The following is a 16,937-nucleotide window of genomic DNA, read 5'->3' as shown; positions in this document are numbered from 1 at the left end:
GTATAACAGAATTCTGCAGAATTCAATCAATGCAAAACAAAACATCTCTTCTCAATATCTCAACCATAAAGGCTGTGCTGATACTTGTACTTTTGTTATTTGCAAGAAGATGACAGATTCTTTTCATGCATAATGGGGAACTGGATTCTTAATCAATCAACAGAATCCATTATATTCTTATGAAAGACCGATACAATTTCTGCAAACTGCGACAATTTGGCAACAGAAGTGCAACGAAAAGCAGAACAGCCAATACATTCTTCAGTTCAGTACATCTGTTTAATCTATATGTATTTCCATTTTTTTTTCACAACATAAAACATAGTCTCTTGAAAATGGCAACATTGTTATCCATATTCCAAGACAAAGGCTACAAGCTCAAACAATACGACTTATGAATCAAGCATGGCAGGGACTGCATTTCAAGCATGGTAGGAACTACTTTTCAAGCAAGGAAGGGGCAAAGTTTTTCAAGCAAGGGAGAGGCAAATTTTCTAGCATGGTAGGGGGTTCATTTAGTTACTGTGATGTTTGTATAGGTGAAGGCAAGACACATGTGCCAGTCTTTCTGTTTCCTTGTGTTTTGAATTTGTTTCTAGAAAAACAAAATAGAATCAAGGCAAAGAAGGACAAATAAAGGTATCTGAGACATTTTTATATAATAATGTAGGATTATTTCTGTATTATGTGCAATATTAAGCCGTTAATCTTCTTTGTATCATGTGCAGCACTAGACCAATAGATTTTTTTCTGTATTAGGTGCAGCCTGAGTGCCGATAATTGTCCGTATTATATGCAGCTTTAGGCCAATCAAGTTCTCCATATTAGGTGCAGCATTAGACCGATAGGTTTCTCTTTTTAAACAGCAAGATATTGAACAACAACAACAACAACTAAAATCAATTTCTGAAGTGGGATGTTCATGACAAGCAACATGGGTTCCATTTAATAGTGGCAAGATTCTCAACATCTTATTGAAAAAATTAATGAAATCACAAACAATTGAAAAAGTTAACAAAATTGCAAACAATTCTGTTTTCTTGCGTAGAAAAATACCTTTTTAATACACCTCAATAAAGAATGGTCCCTCATTTTAAAGAATCTTATTATATCATGGTTCTTTATATGAATGCATCTCAATAAAGCCTTGTCAATTGTTTTAATGTACCTCAATGAATCATGGTCCCTCATATGAATGCATCTCAATAAAACCTTGTCAATTGTTTTAATGTACCTCAGTGAATCATGGTCCCCTCATTTTAATCCACCTATATAAAGCATTGTCCTTCATTTTTATACATCTTAATAAAACACTCTTTCATTTTATTGCACCTCAATAAAGCATGTTCCCTCATTTTAATACACCTCAAAAAAGCATTGTCCCTCATTTTATTAAACCTTAATTATGCATGGTGCCTCATTTTCATGCACTTGAATAAAGCAGTCCTTCATTTTAATGCATTTCAATAAGCATGTTCCCTGATTTTAATACACCTCAGGAAAACTGTCCTTCATTTTAAGACACCTCAAATAAAGTTTGGTCTATTGTTTTAATATACCTCAATAAAGAATGGTCCCTCTGTTTTTAATTCACCAAAATAAAGCATGGTCTATTGTTTTAATACACCTCAATAAAGAATGGTCCCTCTGTTTTTAATTCACCAAAATAAAGTATGGTCTATTGTTTTAATACACCTCAATAAAGAATGGTCCCTCTGTTTTTAATTCACCAAAATAAAGCATGGTCTATTGTTTTAATACACCTCAATAAAGAATGGTCCCTCTGTTTTTAATTCACCAAAATAAAGCATGGTCTATTGTTTTAATACACCTCAATAAAGAACGGTCCCTCTGTTTTTAATTCACCAAAATAAAGCATGGTCTATTGTTTTAATACACCTCAATAAAGAATGGTCCCTCTGTTTTTAATTCACCAAAATAAAGCATGGTCTATTGTTTTAATACACCTCAAAAAAGAATGGTCCCTCTGTTTAATACACCAAAAAATAAAACATGTTCTATTGTTTTAATACACCTCAATAAAGCACTGTCCTTCATTTTAAGACACCTCAAAAAAGCATGGTCTATTGTTTCAATACACCAAATAAAACATGCTGCCTCAGTTTAATACACCTAAATCAAGCATGGTCCCTCATATTTATACACATTAATAAAGCTGTGTTTGTCATATAAGAATGGTAAGTTACTGAATCCCATTTTGTGGATGAATGTAGTTTTGATATGGAACTGAACTCAATGTAAGGCTGCCTTGTAATAAATGTAGGTCTCTTTTAATGCTCTCCTTTACTATGTTATAGTATATAAAAAAAAACACTATAAGGGGACTAATTGACAGCAAGCAGTCAATTAACATAATGAAAACCAAATGGTGGTGAGCTGACTGATATAGGCATTTTCTTGTTGTGATGTCCATGATAATTCCTTATATCAGCCTTGAATGATTTTTGCTTGAAGCAGACATACATTTTTCTCCTGTAATTTCACATGTCTTATCTTTAAGTTGCATTTGTCTGAAACTCCCCGTAGACTAAATCAATCTATGGTTATAAGCACGTCACACACAGGCCTCAGTCAAACTGGAATTGCAAATTCACTCCATGGGATAGATGGTTTCTATTTAGCCATCTCACATCAGAGACTTATTATTATCCCACAAAAGAATGTTTTCTTCACAATATACATGTTGAAAGCATTAAAAAGCATGGGATAGTCCATCATCCTTTGTATAAAATTAACCCTCAATAAAATGGCTGGGATATCTCTTCATGAACAGAGACTGTCACAAGCATGATAGATAACATGAAACAAAGGAGAGACTGGTGCAGTCCTAGTGAATCCTATTTTCTCACTACTTCAATCAACGTAATCAGATCACTGGGATCGAGATATGGTGACATTATGAAGATAAAAATATTCAGTTTAAATCAGAATCAGAAAATGACCTAACCTATTTGCTTACATCTCATGAAAAGAATTATACATGTACATACAATGTAACTCATACAAAATTAGCAAGCATTATAAATCCAATGTAAGTCATTTGAAATTAGCAAGAACATATATATATATATATATATATATATATATATATATATATATATATATATATATATATATATATATATATATATATATATATATATGAGAGAGAGAGAGAGAGAGAGAGAACAAGAACCAATGGGGATTATAACAGGGGCTATGATTTTTCAGATAGTTTCTGGAACTGGGATTAGATAGCAGTGACTAAAATTTGAGAAGTGACTTTTATACTAACATGTAAGTAAATGAACTATTAAAGTTTTTTTTTTTTAAATACATGTACTGTGATTAACGTTTTGTCAGTATTAGTATGTATACCTCCCTAACAAACAGTGATTTATTTTATCTGCAGTTTTAATAAATCCACCCTACCCCACCCCACCTGTTCCAAACAAACTTTATTTGGTTTTAGCACAGCATGTAAGTTTACAGTGCTGCTGTTGGCATGAAAGCATGACCTATTTATATATACATGTATTTATATTTTCGCACAACAGAAATTCACAAAAAATGTTACTATCATCACTAAAATATTATGATTTATTGGTAAGATCTCTAAAATTCTTTAGAAGTCATGGTGGTCCAGTCGTAGCGTCTTTAACTCACAACCTAGAAAATGCAGTTTTGAATATAGATCATCGGCCTGTGTAAGTTACTGTGGTGTGTCCTTGGGCAAGACATCTACTCCAATAACCTCCACACTAGATGTAAAAGTTCAGATACCAACCAATAAGCTCTACCTACTGTTACTATTGTTCTGTTTCACAAGCTATTGTCAACATGACTTGATTCGGCTATTGTCAACATGACTCGATTCAGTTATTGTCAACATGACTTGATTCAAAAACGTATTCTTTATTTTAAAGGAATCATGACATACAAGTCTTTAAACAGTCTTTCTCCAGATTATATCTCTAACATAATTGAACTAAGATCATCAAATACTGAGCATAATCTCCGATCGATGACAAACAACGATCTCCAGATTCCTTGGTCGAAAACCAATCATTACAAAAGCTCATTTTCTGTATCAGCACCTACTGTATGGAATTCCTTACCAATGAGGATACATAATTCAACATCCCTTGCTTCTTTTAAATTATCATTAAAGAAATTCTTTCTAGACCAGCTGGAATGATATATTAAAAGCTCTGAATAGAAAACTTTAAAATCATATCCATAATTGATATATATTTGTATGTTTCCCAGTATAGTCACACATAGTCATTCATGTCAAATATGTACAAATGAGTATGCGACGATACATGGTTATGTGCATGAACTTCTATTTTTATTATTTTATTACAAAAACTGAGGACCACATGGCAGATGGGTCAGCCATGACCAAATGTGTTATCCTTGTTAAAGATAGTTTATTATTATTATTATTATTATTATTATTATTATTATTATTCAGCTATTGTCAACATGACTTGATTCAGTAGCATCAGCAGCAGATTCACTGGAAAATATTCCGGAAAATAATTCTGACACTTTCCGACATGACTGCAAGACTCTTTCTCATCCTGTGTTAAATAAAGACTTAATTGCCACACAAAAAAATATATTTATGAAATTGGGATTTTCACTGTCCAAAATGAGGTCAAAGTCGCCACATGTTGCTGGTGGTCTATGATAAAGAATGAACATCCTTACAAACTTCAAAAAGACATTTTGTTAGAAAAAGACAAAATAACATAATCTTTCTGTTCTTGCAAGTTGGGTATGTTCATTAATTAAATCTGAATTTCTAGTATGTTTTCAGGAATGTTTTGTAATTATACTTAAATTGAAGCTTTCCTTTTGTATTCAAACCCATTACATGCATATTGTACATGTATAATTGTCCCGAGTGGCCAAGTGGTCTAAAGTACTCTCCGTTGTGGATCACTGCCATCTCACCTCTGTCTGCGTGGGTTCGAGTCTCGGATTCAGCCAATGTGAGTATGTGAGAAAGCTTGCCAGTAGCTTCTCGAGGGTCGTTGGTTCTTTCCGGGGGTTTTCCCGGGTTCTTCTTCCACCATTAATACTGTCCGCCATGTATAGCCTATCGTGTGCTGAAAAATGGCATTAAACCCAACAACAACAACAACAACAATAATTGTCATGTAAGAATAAAAAAACAGGCACTTTTATGGCCTACAATAATTTTATCTTTTTATTATCAATTTAGGAAAACATTAAAGTTACAACAACAAATAAATAAACAATTTATACAAAATTGAGTGACTGAAAGGAGTGTTTTATTCTTTATGCTGCATTAAAATTTATCCTCGGCTTCATACATTCTTCATTAAAATTAAAATCATGCAATTAAATTACTTCAGAACCATGTAAAATAATCATTTATCGTAATCTCTTAAGAAAAGAAAGAAATAATAATAGCATGTCAAAACAAGCAACAGTGGGCATGCTGATGGGTATATATTTGTATCCGATTTGACCATTGTTAACTAATTGTTTGACTAATTTCAAACTTCTTAATTGTAAGAAGGTACCTGACCAGCAGAGTTGTACGTGTGTTTCACAGCAATGGCATGTGCCTAGGGGGAAGCTAAAGTACAACCTGTGCCAGTCAACCATGTAGTTCTTGCAAGACCATCAGAAAATAGAATAAGAAAACCAATTTTGTGTCAAGTTTACACCAAACTTACAAGTAAATGCTCAATTTTTTTAATTTTTTAAGAAATCAACGAAACTTAAGTATGATGCAAGATTCCAATATTTCAAACTTAATTTTTATTTTAAAAAACAATCCAAAGTAAAAAAATATAAAAGCAAACATGTATACACACAACATTTTCTATACTGCATGCAATATTTTGACTCGTATAAGATAAACAGCCAAAAATAGGCATAAAATTATCATAAAATTGTATTCAAAATTTTCATAAGCATAACCAATAACATCGGGGCCCCGAGTGGCCGAGTGGTCTAAAGCGCTCTTCGTTATGGATCACTGCCATCTCACCTCTGTCTGCGGCGGTTCGAGTCTAGGATTCAGCCAATGTGGGTATGTGAGAAAGCTTGCCAGTAGCTTCTCGTGGGTCGGTGGTTCTTTCCGGGATTTTCTCGGGTTCTTCCTCCACCATTAATACTGGCCGCCATGTATAGCCTATCGTGTGCTGAAAAATGGCGTTAAACCCCACAACAACAACAACAACAACCAATAACATCATTATTCTATAACTGTTTTGTATATGAAATATGATTATATTGAATGAATCACTGCCAATGCTTCCATGTGTCAAACATTGTGTAGAAACTTGAGAAAATATGAAAAGGGGAAGGACAAAAAATATCAAATAAATAAAAAGGAACAAAAAAGCAAGATAAAATCTACATTGCATGTGGCACAAGCATAATGGTGAACGATTTTTCTGATAAATTTTCTGTGATTTCCTGTGTAATCTTTCAAAAATCCTGTGCAATGAAACAAAAAAGTAATCAAGCATGGTCTTTTGTTTCCGAGCAAATGTGGTGGACAGCAATGCAGTACGACACAGTGAATTTAATGCCTGTATTTGACTAATCAAAAATAATGTACCCAGATTGACTGACAGGTCAGAACTATCCATAATCTATGTTTTTTGCAGTGCCATCAAACACCATCATCTTCATGATCTTTTGAAACATAAAGTGATAAACCCATGTTTTGTGACTTGTACAAATTCATTGTCATAATGTATTCTGTGACAAACATATGGTCAAATAACTGGTCACCTGAACACAATCTAATTGTAACCATCCAAACTATGTTAATTCAACCAATACTTTAACTAAAATAGGTCAAAGCAATTTAACAGCGGTCAAGACAAAAATTAGTTAATCTCATGTTATGACTTACTCAATAATTCTGAGGGGTGCTAATGTGCTAAGTTAATGTCATGAGATTGTAACTGATAACAATGTCACTAATGAATGGAGTGCAAGGTCACTCCATTGAAATCCATACAGATGATCAGTGTCTATCAGCAAGGCCTAACTATAAAGAGAGAATTTAATGGTGAACTATGTAATACATTCTGTCACTGTAGCATGCTGTGACAGCTCCCCACCTTGCGAAAAGCTAGCAAGAAACTGACAAACATTTCATTCTTTACATCAAAATCATGCAAAACCTCAAGTGGACACAACAACAATTCACTGTGACAAGGGGACAGGCCTATAACGCCTGAATGAAAACCAAAATGTAAGGGCTACTTGTCAGCCCAAAGTGTCCTAATTTTAGGGCAATGTAAGGGCTACTTGTCAGTCCAAAGTGTCCTAATTTTAGGGCAATGTAAGGGCTACTTGTCAGTCCAAAGTGTCCTAATTTTAGGGCAATGTAAGGGCTACATGTCAGTCCAAAGTGTCCTAATTTTAGGGCAATGTAGGGGCTACATGTCAGTCCAAAGTGTCCTAATTTTAGGGCAATGTAGGGGCTACATGTCAGTCCAAAGTGTCCTAATTTTAGGGCAATGTAGGGGCTACATGTCAGTCCAAAGTGTCCTAATTTTAAGGCAATGCAGGGGCTACACATCAGTTCAAAGTGCCTTGATTTTAGGCAATGTGAGGGCTACATGTCAGTCCAAAGTGTCCTTATTTTAGGGCAATGTAGGGGCTACATGTCAATTCAAAGTGTCCTGATTTTATTTGTTGCATATCTTGCTGATTAGGGCTTAGAAGTGACACCCTGTCTGCCTAAAAAGGTGTCTTGTATGTGTTTCCCTGTCCACCCATATAGTGTTCAATGTCTATATGTGTCAGTGAAAAAGAAAATTAATATAATAGTATTTGATTTTTGCAGGGTTATTTTTTGTTCTGCTCTTTTTGTTTTGCCAGGGTAAGGTACATTTAGAATGGCTGAGGTAAAATAAACTCTGCCCTTAATCTTTACCATTCACCATGTTTTCAATTGGGCAATATACAATTACGATGCTTGCCAAGTACTCTATTGGGCAGTGTACAATAGACAGTTCTGACCTGTCAATTAAACTGGGCATACTGACCAATCAACACTAAGGATTGATTTCACTGCATAGTTATGCATTGCGCAATGCTGTCCACTATATTTGCTCACATGCGACCATGAATGATTACTTGTATCACATTGCAGAGGAATTTAAAAGTTTACAAAGAAAATCAAAGAAAATATAGAAAAATGGTTTGCTGTGGTGCTTGGGGCACATGAGATGAAGATTGTCATTATTAGGCCATGGTGCTTGGGACACATGAGATGAAGATTGTCATTATTAGGCCATGGTGCTTGGGACACATGAGATGAAGATTGTCATTATTAGGCCATGGTGCTTGGGACACATGAGATGAAGATTGTCATTATTAGGCCATGGTGCTTGGGACACATGAGATGAAGATTGTCATTATTAGGCCATGGTGCTTGGGGCACATGAGATGAAGATTGTCATTATTAGGCCATGGTGCTTGGGACACATGAGATGAAGATTGTCATTATTAGGCCATGGTGCTTGGGGCACATGAGATGAAGATTGTCATTATTAGGCCATGGTGCTTGGGGCACATGAGATGAAGATTGTCATTATTAGGCCATGATGCTTGGGACACATGAGATGAAGACTGTCAATTATTAGGCCATGGTGATCAATTCAAAGATTTCAGACCCAAAATATAACACTTGACCAATCAGAAAAACATTTCATTCTCACAGGTAGTTTGCCTGCACTTTTCTGATCTTAACTGATCCCTTTAACATCACTTAGTCTGTTGAAAAATTTGTAAGATGGAATGCATTTATACACAAATCAAAATGGTCTAAATGAAAATGACTTTATTACTAAATGACCGAGCACCTTGCTAGCTATGGATTATTTTCTAAGGCAGAAATTCTTAAATAAATGTTTGATTAGTTCACTAGCGAGGATTGGTAATTGCTGACTGATGAATAATGTCTATTGAAACAGAATTGAAAATTATTACTATGACCAAGCCTATGTAATAAAAAAGTTTAGTGAATTGGAAAATTATGAATGAGAAATCCATAGAGCCTTGATTCAACAATTAACACACAAAATAATATAAACTTAAAGTTACAATGGTAACAGTGTATAACACTAACAGTCCACAGGTATATATTTAAATACATAAAAATAAGTCATGCTATGCAAGGCAAAGACTTAATGTAAGTCATGTTAATTTATGAAATACCAATTATGGCAGATTTTGTGGCTGCCAGATACCACAAATTTAGAAATCCACTTAATAATTATTCCATCACGAAAATAATTAGACCCAATTCTCCATCACTGCTGTTATCCATACAAATAACATTTTACAAAACCATGATACATGACAACCAAGAAAATAAATTCCTAGCACTGTAAAATAGAATGATAGGACAAAAGTGATAAGACCTTAGTATGAACATGGCCTTGATTGTGTCACTTATTTACTGATGTTTAAAAAGGGATAAGACTTTAGTAGTTTCATGGTCTTGATTGTGTGACAGATTCATTGATGTTTAAAAAGGGATAAGAACTTAGTAGTTTCATGGCCTTGATTGTGTGACAGATTGATGTTTAAAAAGGGATAAGACCTTAGTAGTTTCATGGTCTTGATTGTGTGACAGATTCATTTATGTTTAAAAATGGATAAGACCTTAGTAGTTTCATGGCCTTAATTGTGTGACAAGGGATAAGATCTTAGTAGTTTCATGGCCTTAATTGTGTGACAGGTTCATTGATGTTTAAAAAGAGATAAGAACTTAGTAGTTTCATGGCCTTGATTGTGTGACAGATTCATTGATGTTTAAAAAGGGATAAGACCTTAGTAGTTTCATAGCCTTGCTTGTTTGACAGATTCATTCATGTTTAATGACACATCAGCACATATTAAATTGTCCTGAGTAACTGGACTAAAATGTCTTGTCCAAAGGTAACTGACCATACCAGAGGCATACTAAGGCAGCTAACCAGTCATTGACCACATCAGATGACCACTAAAGCACCTGACCCAGACTGATCTGGATTTGACTGAAATCTGCACACAGAACAAAGACAGACCTATATTATTGGTACAGGAGACTATACAGACAGACCTATATCATTGGTACAGGAGAATATACAGACAGATCTATATCATTGGTACAGGAGAATATACATACAGACCTATATCATTGGTTTAGGAAACTGTACAAACGACTGTACAACTATATTTAACATTGCTAAGCACTAAAACTGTACTGCACTGTATAGTTTAGAATCTTTAATACATTTTTTATTCATTGGGTGAGGGTGTTGGGAAGCTTGTCAACAAATACAAATGATGCAAACATAGCGGCTCCTTCTTAAGTACAAATATTTGCAAAAGTCTGTGTGAAAACATAATCCTAGATTTTTTGGAATTGATGGCATACTGAAAGGTTACATATAATAAAGTGTGTGTGTGTGTGTGTGTGTGTGTGTGTGTGTGTGTGTGTGCGTGCACGTGAGTGCGTGCGTATGTGCGTGCGTACGTGCGTGTGTGATTTGAATTTTTAACATAGCTTTAAAAATATTTCAGTCATATCACTACTATGTTTGCAGTGTGGCAATTTATAGTGCACTGGGAAATCATGCCACAGACATGTAGCATGATGTCCTACCCAGTCACATTATCCTGACACCAGATCAACCAGTCCTAACACTAAAACTTCTTAATGCTCAGTGCCTAGCGAGGCAGCTGTTGGTACCATATTTATACGTCTTTGGAATGGCTCAGCCAGGGTTCAAATGCTCTAACCACTAGGTCATCAGAGCGGTAGTACAGTATGAAAAGGGTGAACAATAATGTTTTGAGATTGAAAGCCCATCAAAATAAAAAAAAGACAAGGAAAACGATGATGATGATGACAATGATGATGATGATGAACTACTCAACTACCCTTACTATTATCATTACTATTTCCCTCACCACAGAAACTATCACTAACATCTTCCATCTATTTCTCATGCTGAAACACTAAAGCCATAAATCCTAGTGCTGGAAAAGTCACATAAAAACTACAAGAAATCCTACAAAGACTAATTAAGTGAGCTGTGAGCTGTGTAGAAGAAATGGTGTGTGTGGGGGGGAATAAATATAAATATATCTATACATTAGAAGTCCAATCTACATCAACAAGTCATGCAAGTTTTATCTGTGTCTATGGAGATAATGGGAAATTGGCACAAATGCTTTAGACATGTTGCTATATCATGTCAGAGCAGCTGCTGGTGCAGTGTGGGTCATGCTACCATGGTAACTAATTTAATGGACTCCACCCTCTCCCACTGAGAGAAAACAATCTAGAATGGGCTGCTGCTGCTGCTACTACTACTACTAGTGCTGCTGTTGTGTTTTAATGTGGTCCACCCCATCCCCATTTTTAGACAACCCCATCTGCAACAAAAAGATGGCCTTACAACAAGTGAGGTCTTTCAAGTATGACAAATGGTAAGAAAGCATAACTTAATTTGACACAGGCTATGTATTATCCCTGTCATGAGGTGGCTTCTGATGAGGGTGATGGACCTTAAAAGAGGGGAACCACTGGTGAGGGGTCCCTAACAGTGAGCGACCATTTAAAAATGTACTGCTATCTAAGACCAACCAAAACCACCATCACCAGAGCTATTCTGGTGAGTGGTCTGATAAGAGAACCACATATTTTAACATCGTATTGCTACCTATAAGGACCAACAATCATATCACTACCTATAACGACCAACAATCATATCACTACCTATAATGAAAATCATATCGCTACCTGTAATAAACAACTATCATATCACTACCAATAACAACCAACAATCACATCATACCTATAATGATAGACTTTCACAACGCTACCTATAAAGATAAACAATCATATCACTACCTATAATAACCGACAATATCACCACCTATAATGACCAACAATCATACTGCTACCTATAATGACTGACAATGATATTGCAACCTATAATGATCAACAATTGTATTGCTACCAATAAAGACCTACAATCATATCCCTACCTATAATGACCGACAAATACATCGCCACAAAGTCCACAATGTTACAAAATCTTGTAGGATTCCCAGATCACTCCAATTGGAAGGTCTGCAGTATAATATGTCATTACAATTACAAATATCACCAAAAAAAATTCATCACTATATTCCTCGATAATTTTTCAGCACATATACTGTATGAAGGAATCAACCATTTCTCAGTATAAATATAGATATGCTGTATGAAGGAATCAATCACATCTCAGCACATATACTGTGTTCAGGAATCAACCATTTCTCAGTATTTATACTATATGAAGGAATCAATCATCATTTCAGTGTATATATTGTATGAAGGAATCAACGATTTCTCAGTATTTATATTGTATGAAGAAATCAACCATTTCTCAGTATGTATGTATGTATGTATGTATGTATGTATGTATGTATGTATGTATGTATCTATCTATCTATCTATATATATATATATATATATATATATATATATATATATATATATATATATATATATATATCTATATCTATATCTATATCTATATCTATATCTATATATATATCTATATATATATATATCTATATATATATATATATATATATATATATATATATATATATATATATATATATATATATATATATATATATATATATATATACTGCATAAAGGAATCAACTATCTCTCAGCACCCACTACAACATGAACAAAAACCTAGCCATTGCTCAGCTGAGGTCAGTTAGCATTATTTAGAAGTCAACTCTACCTTCTGGAGATCAACTTTAAATCTTTTGTTGATATTGCTCAAATTATTTGGTAAAATATTTCAAAACCTTTCATTATTCACTCATTCCTCAATGATTACTAAATACAAGGACAAAATGTACATCTGATAACTAACAGGATACCTTAAAAATTAAAGCAGAGATGACAGTTACTACGGTAACCACAGACTTCATTATGTTAAAATAATCAAATGCTGGACTTTGAATCAAGATTGGGGCATAAAATTCAGGGCTTCTACAAAAAGTATGGGATCTGATCATTTTTATTGTTTAATGTTTCTTTCATTTATCTACAGAAATTTCAAGTAAACTTTTAATGTTGGATATTTCTCTTCATTTGTATCCATGCTTGAATGTCCTCTCATGTCCAACCTAACTTCCAGACTGCTATGAAACAGACCACTCATCTAATACTGTCATGGACAGACCAGCAACATGCATCATTCCCAACAAAACCTGACATGTGAACTATGATACCTATATATGGTCTGTGTACACCAACATAATACCTATAATTACATGCATGTATGCACAATGCAGGGATGGGCTTTTGAATAGAGTACTGTTCTCTTCTTCAAAAAAATGATCAATAAGATAAATAGTTTGGAATCTAAACTTATAGTTTGGAATCTAAACTTGCTAGGAAAATGGACCATATAAAACAAGAACTGAAAACACCTGAAAATGACAAATTAAAAAGATAGAAAATGATGTGATATGAGTGCTTGTAATTACTGTGTACGTATGTACGTATGTATGTATGTATGTATGTATGTATGTATGTATGTATGTATGTATGTACGTATGTATATATTAGTGTAACACTGTGATGCTATTGCTATCTACTAATTCACGCTGCTGATCACAGAAATTGTCATTATTATTGTGAGAAAATATACACCATTATATTACAGTTAAAAAAACTCCATAAATGTAGCTCTTTCAAAATCACAATATACAGTCGGCTCCACTTAAATGCATATCACTTAACGGCATAGATCATTTAAGTGCATAGCCAAAGTATGGTCCCGTTTTTAATGTAAATTTACATGAATTCTGCTTAAATGCATACTCCATTTATATGCATAGCTTGATTCCGGTCCCGAGGCTATGCATATAAGCGGAGTTGACTGTATTACCATAAAATGTGTCCAGAACTTGTCATTTAAGTTAAATGGGTGACTTTCACTACAGTCATCAATTACAAACCTAGGCTAGAAATGAACATAAAGTATGACACTGAAATTGACTACCCTGGACACTAATGGCATTGTTTGGAACCTGCAAATCTAGTCGCTATCAAGTTTCATGCAACTCTCATGCAAAGTGAACAAGTTGGAGATATGAATAAGGGAGGGGTGGTGAGTCTCTGTATTGACTAATACAGGAATATACAAGTTATTATAGTGCTATAGTGCTGAGTATGTGTGTGTGTTAGAATTTTTAATGTAGCTTTAACAATTTTTCAGTCATGTTGCTATGATGTCTGCAGTGTGGCAGTTTATAGTGAAGTCCTTGTAAAAATAATAAAATATAACTTTTGTATTGCTGGCAAAAAATTACTCTAACTAGGAAATAATGGACCTCAACAATCGTAAAATTTTACTTATTAGTTTGGATAAAATGACCAATGACTGTCCGTTTTACTTCATACTGTTAAGATCCTTTATTTGTATTTACTTAACTTATATTCATTTAATTTCATTTTTTTATGTTACTTTTGATGGCAAATAATCCAATACCAGCATTATTCCATGGTAATTGTATTTATAAGCTATAAATACCCCGTACCAGCATTATTCCATGGCAATTGGATTTATAAGCAATAAATATACCCCATACCAGCATTATCCCATGGAAAGCATGTCTATTGGCTATAAAACACCTCATACTTGAATAAAATCAGCTGTACAATTTATTGGCAAGATAACGACTTGGACAAGTTAGGCTTGCTAGGACAAGTTAGGCTTCCTAGAAGTGTTAGGCTTGCTAGGACAAGTTAGGCTTGCCTGGACAAGTTAGGCTTACTAGGACTATAGCTGTGTTCTAAAACTAGATGACAAATCACATCGATGTTGAATGGACAAATCAGTGTGCCTGTTTATTTGTACATGTGTGTGCCATAATCCATTTAAAATATATGTACATCTCAATAATTTCATTAAATGGAAGCATTATAATGGAATACACTACAAACTTGGCTTTTTTATATATAAAAATAAAAATAAAATGAAAGGCTGGTGTAAGCTTGTACTATGTTGTGACTGGGACTGGGACAACATCAGCACCGATGCCATATCTTGCACACTATATACATGTAGTAGGCTAAAGAAACTGTGGTGGCTCTGTGGTAAACATGTCAGACTCACCACTGAATTGGTTTGGGTTTCAAGTCCTACCACTGGACGAGCCCAAATAGCAAACTGAGCCCCAGTTCATATTTAAAAAATATTTACCTTCAGTAAATCACTATTTGGGACAACTGAAAGATTAAAATGATGGGAATTATCTTGATATAAGTGTTTTTACAAACAGGCCAGATTTAAAAGAGTTAAAAAAAGTATGTTTCTAAATTTTGGATGCTTGAATCCAGAGTTAAATTTATGCGTTCATCAGTTAAGTTTCCATGACTACTACTATGCATCCACAGATCAGATTACACTTTCTCTTCTACTTCTTATTTTTCCACATTTCATTTATTACATAATTATTTTGTATTCCCCAAATTAGAACAAATTTTATTGTTGAAAATGTGGTATGAATATGACCCTATTTACCATACTGCCTGTGATATGGATATGGCCCCATTTCCAATACTGCCTGTGGTATCGATATGGCCCTGTTTACCATACTGCCTGTGACATGGATATGCCCCATTTACCATACTGCCTGTGGTATGGATATGGCCCTGTTTACCATACTGCCTGTGGTATGGATATGGCCATATTTACCATACTGTCTGTGGTATGGATATAGCCCTGTTTACCATAATGCTTGCAATAGTTTTAAGTACAGGACTAATGTACCAATACCCATTTTACTTCATAAAGGTAAATTTGTACATTTACTTGAACAACTCAGGTGTTTAACCATGGTAGAATGGTTGGTAGAGTACAAGACTACTAACCCCAAGGGTCATGTGTTCAATATCCACCCAGCCCAACCTGGACCTGATGTCTTTCTGTGTCCTCGGGGAAGGCACTTGGTTCCCATTGCCCCAGCAATATACTGTCAATGATGTGTTAAAGGTGCTATTGAAAACCAACCAACTACCAAGCCAAACATTTTAAGCCAGTACAATTCAGAAATTTAACATAATTGACCTGAGGACCATCTGAATTTCTTCATGCTGTGAACCTGTTTAGAGGTGTCTACATGTAATCCGTTTGTATGGATGACTGACTAAAAGTGAATGATCTTGATGCCAAATAAGGCCCCTGTCATTTATCATTGATATAGGTTAAATACCATGGATACCAGTACACATAAGTGTCATTAACATTCATTTCCATCCATAACTGCTTTGATTTTTCGTCCATACAGGTGAAAAATATCAAGATTCTTCTTCACCTATGATAGCAATCAATCTGATAAACAGGTATACACACATATACAAATACATCAGTGTAAAAACATATAGATAAATACATCAATGTAAAAACACTGATAAATACATCAAAAGGTATGCATATATTTATATGTACATGTTAATATAATGATATATTACACTCTTATTAATAGGAATGTCTACATGTACACTGTACGGTTCATGTGTATGGAAAGTCTCAAACTGTACTGGATATACTCACTTATAGGTCAAGTTCAATTGCAAAAAAAATAGACCCTGATCTGCCATATCATACTGCACTAGCAGTTCAGTATCTATTCGTTCTACTTATTACTCCTCACAAACTGCATAGGCCCAAATCTGCCATTGCATTACATGATGGCAGATCTGGATCAATGCAATTTTCAGATGGACTCAACTTATAAGTGAGCATAGATAGTGATACTGATATTTTTGAATGGCATTGGAAATCAGAAAACAAGCTATTTCAACATTGACCATCCACAGATATTTCTAATATGAGTTATTAATAATAAATATA

At 34.3% G+C, this 16,937-nt stretch overlaps 1 protein-coding gene across 15 annotated transcripts in view; it reads right to left on the bottom strand.

The window, feature by feature from the left end:
* Positions 1-16,937, bottom strand: part of LOC149776646 (RNA-binding motif, single-stranded-interacting protein 2-like) — a 437,315-nt gene that overhangs the window by 135,074 nt on the left and 285,304 nt on the right. The gene's annotated exons all lie outside the window — the stretch shown is intronic.

The sequence above is a fragment of the Sinohyriopsis cumingii genome, chromosome 18 (genome assembly GCF_028554795.1).
Source record: "Sinohyriopsis cumingii isolate HCF-2022 chromosome 18, ASM2855479v2, whole genome shotgun sequence".
NCBI lineage: Eukaryota > Metazoa > Mollusca > Bivalvia > Unionida > Unionidae > Sinohyriopsis > Sinohyriopsis cumingii.
The sequence above is the reverse complement of the archived record's forward strand: the minus strand, read 5'-3'. Positions and strand labels throughout refer to the sequence as shown.